This window comes from Pavona decussata, unplaced genomic scaffold, assembly GCF_977016875.1.
Source record: "Pavona decussata unplaced genomic scaffold, jaPavDecu1.1 SCAFFOLD_58, whole genome shotgun sequence".
Lineage (NCBI taxonomy): Eukaryota > Metazoa > Cnidaria > Anthozoa > Scleractinia > Agariciidae > Pavona > Pavona decussata.
The window spans coordinates 635,001-645,000 of record NW_028145480.1 but is presented as its reverse complement, the minus strand read 5'-3'; the positions used below and the strand labels follow the sequence as shown (position 1 = coordinate 645,000).

Below are 10,000 nucleotides of genomic sequence, written 5' to 3'. Positions count from 1 at the left end.
CTGCATCTGATCTGCAAGAGACCGAGCCTGCTGCAATGCTCTAAGTTCAGCTTCCTCAAGGCTCAGGCATGGGCCAGTTAAATCTCCAGCTGCTCACTATCATGATCGCCGCTGCTTTTTCTGCAGCTATTAAAGATGCCTTGGCCACAAGCCCCTAGCCAGTGTCCCTTACTGCCACCCAACAGCAGACCATCAAGTTGCTCATTTGGCAGAAAAGGAGATTACAAACCTTAGACAGGTACACAATCCACAAATGCACAACTTTCCACCTTAACTGCTGGAGATCAACCCCGCCAGCTATTTACTGGTATAGGTATGAACTTAGGTGTTAGAGTTAGTGCTAAAATCAAACCCAAAATTTGGGCTCATGAATACATAGATTTTGGGGCGTTATTGTCAGTAGCTCGTCCCTATGAAAAGTTTTCCCTATCTATGACCTCCACTATGGGTGCTTCGGGTCAACCCCCACCTTGAGCCTTCTCACTTGTCAAAAAAAGGGACCAGTGGCTTACTACCTTTAACACTTTTGGAACCATTTATTCAGAGAAGGCTGCTGGTGATGCCCCAAAGCTAATGAAATATTGTGAAGTGGTGAGTGATCTATCTCAGAATCGGCGGACTGGCTTTGTAATGACAAGCAGTTCCACTACTCCGACAGCTACCCATAGGATCAGATCCACTGGGAGTTATGTCTGCAAGCAATGACAAATTTTCAAGACAATCCTCAATCATTCATCAGTGCAGATAAGGTCCCTCCACCAACAATTTCCCATAAGGGACATGATGGACATTTCAGGCCGAAAGGCAATGTACGGTATGTCAATATTAGCATGTTTGTTTTAAATGCCATGCTAAACATCCTGCAAGCCAATGTCAGGTCTCATCAACCCACCAGCGCTCCAATGTTGGAAAATCATGATTTCCAGTTACTACTGAAAGTGTTAGCCCACCAGTCATAACCATAAAAGTGGACCAGTTTCAGGCTTTATTAGCCGGTTATACTCCAGCCCTTAAAACCCTTTTAGCTAATGGGTTTCAGTACTGTTTTCGAATCTCTTACATCAGCAAATTACCTCCTTTTGAGTCTGCTAATTTACAAAGTGCACTGCAGAGTCCCGACATCGTTTCAGGAAAATTAATGAAAGAAATAGACGCTGGTAGGGTTGTGGAACTTTCCAAGGCTCCCCCTTATCCTACTTTTTGCACTTCGCCGATTGGCTTAGCTCCCAAGAAAACTCCTAATGAATTTAGATTAATTTACGCTTGATCATACCCCAATGATTCTTCTCTAAGCGACTCCATCCCTGACGAATGTTCATCACTCCATTATGCTACGATTAGTGATGCCATTTCTATTTCAAAAATCTTTAGGGCAGGTTGGTTTTTCTTGGCTAAAACAGACATTAAGTCAGCATTCCGTATTCTTCCTGTTCACCCATTAAAATACCCTTTACTCAGTATCAAATGTGACCTCTCACGCAAAAATATTCCTTACGGTTTGCACTTTTGGAACGGATAGCCGTTCGTAAGCCGTTCATCAGCCCGTTCAAAAAAAGGAGCTATCTCTTCCAAATAGATTGGGAGCCGTTCTAACGGCTTCAGCCATCCGTTCAAAAAAAATTGGGAGCCGTTCAACAGCTTGAGCTATCTATTCAAAAAAAAATTGGGAGCCGTTCGAACGGCTGGAGCTATCCGTTCCAAAAAATTTGGGAGCCGTTTGAACGGCTGGAGCTATACGTTACAAAAAAGTTGTAAGCCGTTCGAACTGGATGTTAGTGGCGAACGGTTAGCAATCTGTTTTGAAACCGTAGCTTACAATTCCTTTGGAAGGGATGTTTCGAGCCGTGATCCTGTCAGAATTAGTAGTCTTCGCACTGTGATCAGTTAAGAGTACATCGGACAGACTAAAGTTAGTTTGGTAAACACTTGAAGGTTCCTGATATAGCGTGTTTCCCCTCTTCATGGATTGTCACCGTTCTTTTTTTACTCCTCAGTCATCTTTACTTACGTAACATTCGATTATCGATACACATTTCTTATTCTGGATCAAGTTTATTCAACTAGTTTCCCGAAAAATTTATTAATGTTTTGACGTTTGACAGTATGCAAATATCAAGCGCTTGGAATCTCCCGAGGGAATGGACGCATCGTCGGCAAGATGTCAATCTGCTCATTACCAATGCAAACACAAACTCGTGTGTGTCATTCATAATGCTAAGTTGATGAGAATTTGTTTAATAAAAACTGTAGAATTTCGATCTGCTGCACGCTATGAAAACGTATAAAATGACTCGAGTAGTGACCAATTGTCACTCTATCTAGTCTAGCTCGCGCTTTTTATCAGTTGTGCTATCACTTGTTTATACTTAAGATCAGTAATCATGTCTCTCAGACTGTTGTGCAAACAGACCAGCAGGCGACCTTCAAATGCGTTGTTTTACTTCCAGCAAGAGCTAGCCTGTTCCAGGCTCCTGGAGAGACGTGCAAAGGAGAGCTTGAGAGGACGAAAACGAGGGGGGCTGGGGGAGAGAAAAAGAGGGAAAGAAGAGGAGCCTGTAATCATTTTCTTTCACACCTCATGCCGGTATACCCTCTGATTGGTCAGTTTTGACAGTTCACACATCACACGAAAGATATCGCAAAAGAATCTGAAAGAGTCAAAATGGCGGGTGTCACACGCGTCTGGTTTTGATGAGACTGAGTTTAATGCAGTTTTAGAGAATTGTCTTCGAGATTTTTCGCAAGTTAAAGTACTCAGGAAGGAGCAAAAAGCGTGCCCTCTTAATCTAGCTCGAGGGAAAGACATTTTCGCCATTCTACCCACCGGTTACGGGAAGAGCTTGATATTTCAACTGTTTCCTCGAGTCTCGAGTGCTTTGTGTTCGAGTGAAGTCAAGCCCTTGTCAACCATTATAGTGGTTTCTCCGTTGGTTTCAGTGATGAGAGATGAGGTCAAGCAGTTAAAACAACTAGGGTTCTCGGCAGCAGCAGTAGGAATTGGCGATGAATGTATAACAAATGCTATAGCTCTTAAAACCGAGAGACAACAATGATAAGCTTTGAAAGACGGAGCAAAAAACCGGACCGCACCAACTCAAATAATCATCGAAAAACAAAGTGGAGAATTTCAGCTTTGTTCTACAATCGATGAGAAACTTGTAATCTATTTTGCGTTGAGTTTTTCTTTTGCATTGCGTTGCATCGCAAGATTTAAGAACTTTGCATGGAGTTCCTTTACCGTACCGTGCCGCACAGACTGAATCCCATGAATGCATCAAATGGCAGAGAGTTTCGAATCGATCCGAGTAAACTTTTTCACACTGTGATTGAGCCGTCATAAGTATTCATTTCAATGTTTTTGATAGTAGCTGTAGTTGTTATTCAGCTGAATGGCAACGAGTGATTCATATGTAATGCAACTGTAATTCAACTGTAATTTTCCAAAGCCGTTCAGCCGTTGGGCTTTTTTCATTCAAAAAATTTATTCAGCCCTTCAACCGTTTAACTTTGGCCTTAAAAACTTCAGCCATTCAACCGTTCGAAATTTTCCTTTAGCCGTTCAGCCGTTCGACTTCAACGGATCAAAATTTTTCTGAAGCCGTTCAGCCTTTCGACCCCAACCGTGCAAAATTTTCCTTTAGCCGTTCAACCGTTAGACTTAAACCGTTCGTAATTCTTCTGAAGCCGTTCAGCCGTTCGACTTCAACCGTTCGAAATTGTTCTGAAGCTGTTCAGCCATTCACAGCATCCGTTTTAAATGGCTTCTCTATCCGTTTGTCGTCCGTTCACATACCGTGCGTTAGACGGTTTGAACGGATACCGTAAGGAATGTTTTTGCGTGAGAGGTCACAAACGTTCTCCCTTTGGGTGAAAGGGTTTAATTGCACACGTCACGAGACACACCTTTAGTCTATTCTTTACTGCTTAGGCTTCAGTTTTGTTAGAGCTCTCATTGCGCCACCATTGTTTTGTCAAGTGGTGTTTTTTTTTTGCTTTCAATAGGTCGACCCAAACGTTGTCCAGGTTGTAACCTTCTGCAAGCAGAGCACACATTCGGAAAATAAGGTAAAAAGTGTTCTGGGCCACTGCAAGATGAAGTTGTCGAGTTATCAGATGAGGGTGACATCGCCCTCTAAGAACAAGACGCTTCTTGGAACGATTCAAACATTCAACTACTTTGAATTGATTACTTGGCGTGGTCAAAACGTTAACTGCTGGCTTAGATGAGGTTAAAGCATATAACAAGAACCTCCGAGCCTTGGTTGAAAAGAAAAAGGCAGCTGGTGGAACCAACCTGTCTCCACCCACGCTTTCTGCTGATGGCGATGATGTTCTTTAGGTCTAAAAGCCTTAACTTTGCATGAATTACGGGCTATGGCCCATCTCCGCCCAGAAAGCTGATCATCACGTTGCTCAGCTTGGCTTACCTTACTCCAGCACATCCAGTAGTGATTCTCATGGTGAAGACAGCGAGATAGAAAGTCCACTTTGTAGAAAGGACAAGACGCGCACGCTGTTAAGTCTCTCACGCCTGGGAAAGAGGCCAAGATAACAAGCACCCTCCTGTATCCTCAGTCATGGCCACATTGTTATCTCAGCATTACTCACGGCCGCCGCGACGTCAAATATGAAGAGCTTACGCTCGCAGAATTTGTTGCCGGTTATGGCCAGATCCTCTTATCCCCAGATTTATTGGAGGTGGAACATTCCTCACATCTGAAACATCTGGTTTCGTTAATGTATTTTTCCCAGCTTTACGACTGGCAGGCTGTATCAAGTTTCCATGGTGTGGTTTTGTTGTAGATCGAACATGGATTACTCAAATGGGACGATTTGTTTCTACATTTAGAAAGTCGAACATTGTATGGTCATCTTAAGGCAACCAAACTGCCGCAAGCACTTCTTCTTCCGCCACTGTTCCCGTTATGTTTTGACAAGATTATCAGAGAAGCATTATCTCTTTTCAACAAGATCGTTACAATTTTCTCCGCAGCGAACGTAAATGGCTCCGCCACATTTACGCCGACTGCTGGCTGAAAGGACGCCCACAAGCTTTACTCCCCGAGGGCTTGAAAGAGTATCCTAGTTCTACTACCTCTGGAGCAAAAAACTAATTTCCTTGAGCACCTTTGTTCACCATATCGATTTTCGTGATAAAGGTGCTTTCTCGAGTGAGTGTTTCGTTTCTGAGGTTTTTGATCATGACACTTTATGTACGAGACTTGAATGATTTCATGACAGTGCAAGACTTCCTGTTTCTCCTTTTGTTGATGATTCAAGACTTTTGGGTTGTTCGTGTCCGCTTTATTTAGAGTGTTTTCTGCTCTTCGCGCACTTCGTCCCAGCTCCATATCAAACTCAGTGTTAACAAAAGCTGATATCAAGTTCTGGCAATCACGTCCCCGCCAATGTCTGACTCAAGAACACCTAAGATTTGTAACATTTTACAAGATTACTCAAAAACATTTTAACAGCGATCAGTTTTACCAATGAATTTAAAAAAATGAATATTAAAGCTGTTGTATAACACGTTTTGAAATACCAAAATCTTAAGATTAAAGGGGTCAAAACCCAAGCTTACAAATCAAGTTTGTGCGATATTTAAAGACGAAAAACAATGGGTCCACAGTCTTCTATGCATGCTCGTATGTCAATTTTACCAACAAATGCGGATACATCGAAAAATTTCCTTTATTTTGGTATATAATTCGGTTTGTTTTTTACTATTTTGGGTGGGTCAAATCGCTACTAAAGATGGAGGACTTCCGCTGTTCCTATTATTATTGTTCTGCGGATCCGTTAATGCTGTGGGAGATGGATCGGATGATCAAAATAATGGATTTGCGGGCCATCCGTCACCCTTCGTTATATGCAGTATTAACAAGTAAGCTATTCATAACGACTTAAATAAATCGACTGTCTCGATTTTTTTTCAGACATGAAATAATGAATTAAATTTTCATTGCTTATCGGTCGTTTTTATCCAACTTTCAGCTATCTCCTCTACACAATTGCCAAAATTAAATGAAGAGGATAGTGGCGAGTCTGCCTTCGCTGCAATCGTGGAGAAAACCTCTCAAAAAATGGGCATTGGCAGTGTGGTTGTGAACAACTCAAATATAAATGCCTTTCGAAAAGAGATTGGGTCTCTGTGTGGCGAGCTCAAAAGAGTCGAAGAAAAGTCAGAAAAGTGGAGGTTTTGGTGCCAAAAGTATCATAAACAAATGGCGTGACCAAACTTTCATATGGGGTGAAGATATTTTACCACAAACTTGACAAATACGTTATTGAAAAGGAAAATTAGGATTTACGAGGGAAGAAACGAACACAAAGTTCCATCCGAAGTTCCACCACAAGTAGGTTTCCAAATGAGACTAAAGAGAAAGTATATTTTGAACATTTATTCAGTGAGAAAATATGGGATATGATAGTTTGTGAAACCAACCGTTACTATGATCAACAGAAAGCTTCAAACCTTGATAAACACAAAATGCCACATCATCCTGTGACAAAAGGAGAAATGAAAGCTTTTGTAGCATTAGCATATGGCGCCATGGTGGCAGGCCGCATCAAAGATTAGCTCTGCCAATTTTCGGAATTACCTGCAATAATGTAGACGTCTTAACTTGTTTGTATTGTATGGCAACTCTGAAAGAAATTAGTATGAGCAGTGCGTGACACATGAAAAAAACCACAGCATCTGTACTCGTGCAGCAGAAATTAAAAAAGGGTGAAGACCTAGGAAGATTAGAAGAAAACCTGATTAAGCCGGTCCTTCGAACGCACTTCTGAATCCACCTCGAGACCTCCAAGATCTTGATGCTCTGACAAAAGATATGCCCTCCCTTCACTGTGATAATTTTTCAGAGATTTTCCTTTCTGGAAGACTATAGAGAAGGCTAGTTTTGCCCAGTGTGCATTCAAATCTTAGAGAAACCGGTGGAAACCACCAGCCAACACCATTATTGTGTGGAATATACATAAAAGATGTGATTGACAGTGGTCAGAGAGGCTCATGCCCAGTTTGCAAAGAAAATATTGGCTTCCTAACAAAACCCACTCAACTGGAGCTGAAGTTAATCTCCGAACAAAAATTCATGTGTAAGAATTGTGGATACCCTGTCAACTACGAGCATAGTGATAAACATGTCTGTGGTGATACGACTTCATGAGTCATTGCTACAACTTGCCAACAGTCCGTGGTGCCCCCCAACCAGCCCAGGTGCCACAGCAAATTCTTAAGGATCCCCAAACAGGAAAATTTTCACCTAAAGTGGAGAAGTATGTACTGCCACAAAAAAAGGAGTTAAGGGACTCAGAAGATGGAAAAACTGTGCTCTTCAAGACTGGTGGGAAGGTATTTTAATATGATTCATTTGAAATTCAATTTACAACTTGTGTAATAGCCAGTCCCTTTCCCCAGTGGTCTCATTTGACTTCTTACTTTGTCTGAGCCCCAAAGTGTAGTGCATGTACCAATAGCACAACAACCATCTAATGAAGTAACCACCAGACAACGGCTCAAGTAAACCAAGACAGTTGCCAACACCATAAGCAGTAATCAGATGGATGTGCATATGGTACACACCCTAAAACGAAAGAGCAAAGAGGAAAGAAAGCAAATTTTACATTATGCTCTGGGAAAAGAACTTGTTCTTAACATCCCAGAGGGCCAGGCAAATGCCATGAAAGCAGACCTAGGGATTACTTCGTACCATTTGAATAAGTTGACGAGGTGGGTACTTTAACTAAATTTTCTCGATTTTCTGTACTCTCAGATTAAAAACAAATATAAAGACATCACTACTATTCTCACTGAATAATTAATTAGCGCATCATGAAACGACCTTTCAAATTGCTCCGTGGCCCTGGGGATGGCATTAGTGCATTTCAGGCTTTACTTATTAATAAGCTAGGCCATGTGGCTTTGATTTTACTCTGTCACAGCGCCGTCCGCCGAAACGAACGGCCGAGTTTCGTTTTTTCTAGTCGGTCAACCAACACCAGCCCGTTTTTTTTTTTTTTCTTTTCTTCGCTTGAACTGTGGTTTCCTTCTTCATGGCGGAGCCGGTGGGCGATTTACCTGCGTTGCCACCAGCACCAGAACCGCCTCCAGAACCTCCGGCGGAACCTGCGCCAAGACCGGCAGCAGAACCCGTGGTGGAACCTAATCAGGTATTTTTTCTGTCTCTTCCGCTTCGTGGTACGTGTTTCGGCTTGTTTTCGTATGCTAGTCTTCTGTCGTAGGCCATCTTATCATAGTTTTTTCTTTGGCGTCTCAGTTAGTTTGGTATTCTTACCTGTTTTCGCCGGTTTCGTTATCTGGGTGGTTTTTTCGTGCCACGTGTCCCTTGGGTATGCTTGTTTGTCACCGTTCGTTCCCTTGTTTCTTGTGTTTTCTCTGGTGTTATCTCTACAAGTTCTTAGGACCTTTTTATGTTCGTAGGTTTTACCTTTAGGAGTAGACCTTTATTCTGGTATTGTTAAGTTATGTTTTCAGTTTGTGCCTGTTTTGTTTTCCGGGCTCCGGGAGCCCATACTTTATCTCTCGTTTCGGAAACCGCTCTTAATCCGTTGCATATCTTAGGTTTTTGGCTCCAGGAGCCAGGTTGTAATGTATTTTTTATTGATTACGGTCCGGGAGCCAGATTTTAAAGAAGTTTGTTGTTAACGGTCCGGGACCGTTTTGGCTCCGGGAGCCAGATTTCAAAGAAGTTTGCTATTAACGGTCCGGGACCGTTTTGGCTCCAGGAGCCAGTTTTGTAAGAAGATTGTTATTAACGGTCCGGGACCGTTTTTGGCTCCGGGAGCCAGATTTGAAAGTAGTTTCTTATTAACGGTCCGGGACCGTTTTGGCTCCGGGAGACAGTTTTGTAAGAAGATTGTTACTAACGGTCCGGGAGCCAGATTTCAAAGAAGTTTGTTTATTAACGGTCCGGGACCGTTTTTGGCTCCGGGAGCCAGTTTTTGTAAGAAGATTGTTATTAACGGTCCGGGACCGTTTTGGCTCCGGGAGCCAGATTTGAAAGGAGTTTCTTATTAACGGTCCGGGACGGTTTTTAGCTCCGGGAGCCAGTTTTGAAAGGAGTTTTGTTATTAACGGTCCGGGACCGCTTTGGCTCCGGGAGCCAGTTTTGAAAGGAGTTTCTTATTAACGGTCCGGGACCGTTTTTAGCTCCGGCAGCCTAGTTTTTAAAGGAGTTTGTTATTAACGGTCCGGGACCGTTTTGGCTCCGGGAGCCAGTTTTGAAAGGAGTTTCTTATTAACGGTACGCAACCGTCTTTAGCTCCGGGAGCCAGTTTTGAAAGGAGTTTGTTATTAACGGTCCGGGACCGTTTTTGGCTCCGGGAGCCAGATTTGAAAGGAGTTTCTTATTAACGGTCCGGGACCGTTTTGGCTCCGGGAGCCGGCTTTAAAGGAGTTTAGTCTTTTCGGTCCGGGACCGTATTTTTTGCTCTGGGAGCCAGCTTTGTAAGCGGTTTGTTATTATGGTCCGGGGACCGTTATTAGCTCCGGGGGCCAGTCTCAGGGTTTGTTGTTTACCGTACGGGACCATCCTTTGGCCTCAGAAACACAGTTTTGTGTTTATTGTTAGACGTTCGGAACCTGTTTCCTTAGGGTACGGTTTCGTGGTTCCGGGACCCAGCTGTTTTATAGGTTTTTGTGCGTTTGGTCCTAGACCCTCAGGTATTCAGACCCCGCCTACGTTTTTGGAAAGAATTTCGTTTGAAATTTTAGCTTTCTTAGTGTTTCACCTTAGGCTGTATCAGTCAAGGGCTGACCCTCTTTTTGCTTTCGTATTTACGATTTCTGTCCGCGCGGCTCCGGGGCTGTTTGTCTCTAAGCGATCTTTTCTTTGGGTTTCGGGATCGTTCAACCCTTAACAGCTTTTTGGTTCCACACAGAAGTTTTTGTTCAGTTCACCACCCGGTTTGTTTAGTTAAGAGATCATCGTTAGGTCGGTTAGGACGGCTTATATTTTAACGTTTGCGTTTGTTT

The 10,000-nt window shown here is 42.9% G+C and overlaps 1 protein-coding gene across 3 annotated transcripts in view; it reads left to right on the top strand.

The window, feature by feature from the left end:
- Positions 1-10,000, top strand: part of LOC146479490 (uncharacterized) — a 25,942-nt gene that overhangs the window by 9,037 nt on the left and 6,905 nt on the right. For 2 of the 3 annotated variants that reach the window (XM_085110212.1, XM_085110211.1), the window contains exons 1-2: positions 7,296-7,357; positions 7,455-7,735. The exons of the other annotated variant lie outside the window; for it this stretch is intronic. The gene's annotated coding sequence lies outside the window, so the exon portion shown is untranslated. Of the gene's footprint in view, positions 1-7,295; positions 7,358-7,454; positions 7,736-10,000 lie in introns of those variants that run through there. 3 annotated transcript variants of the gene reach the window in all.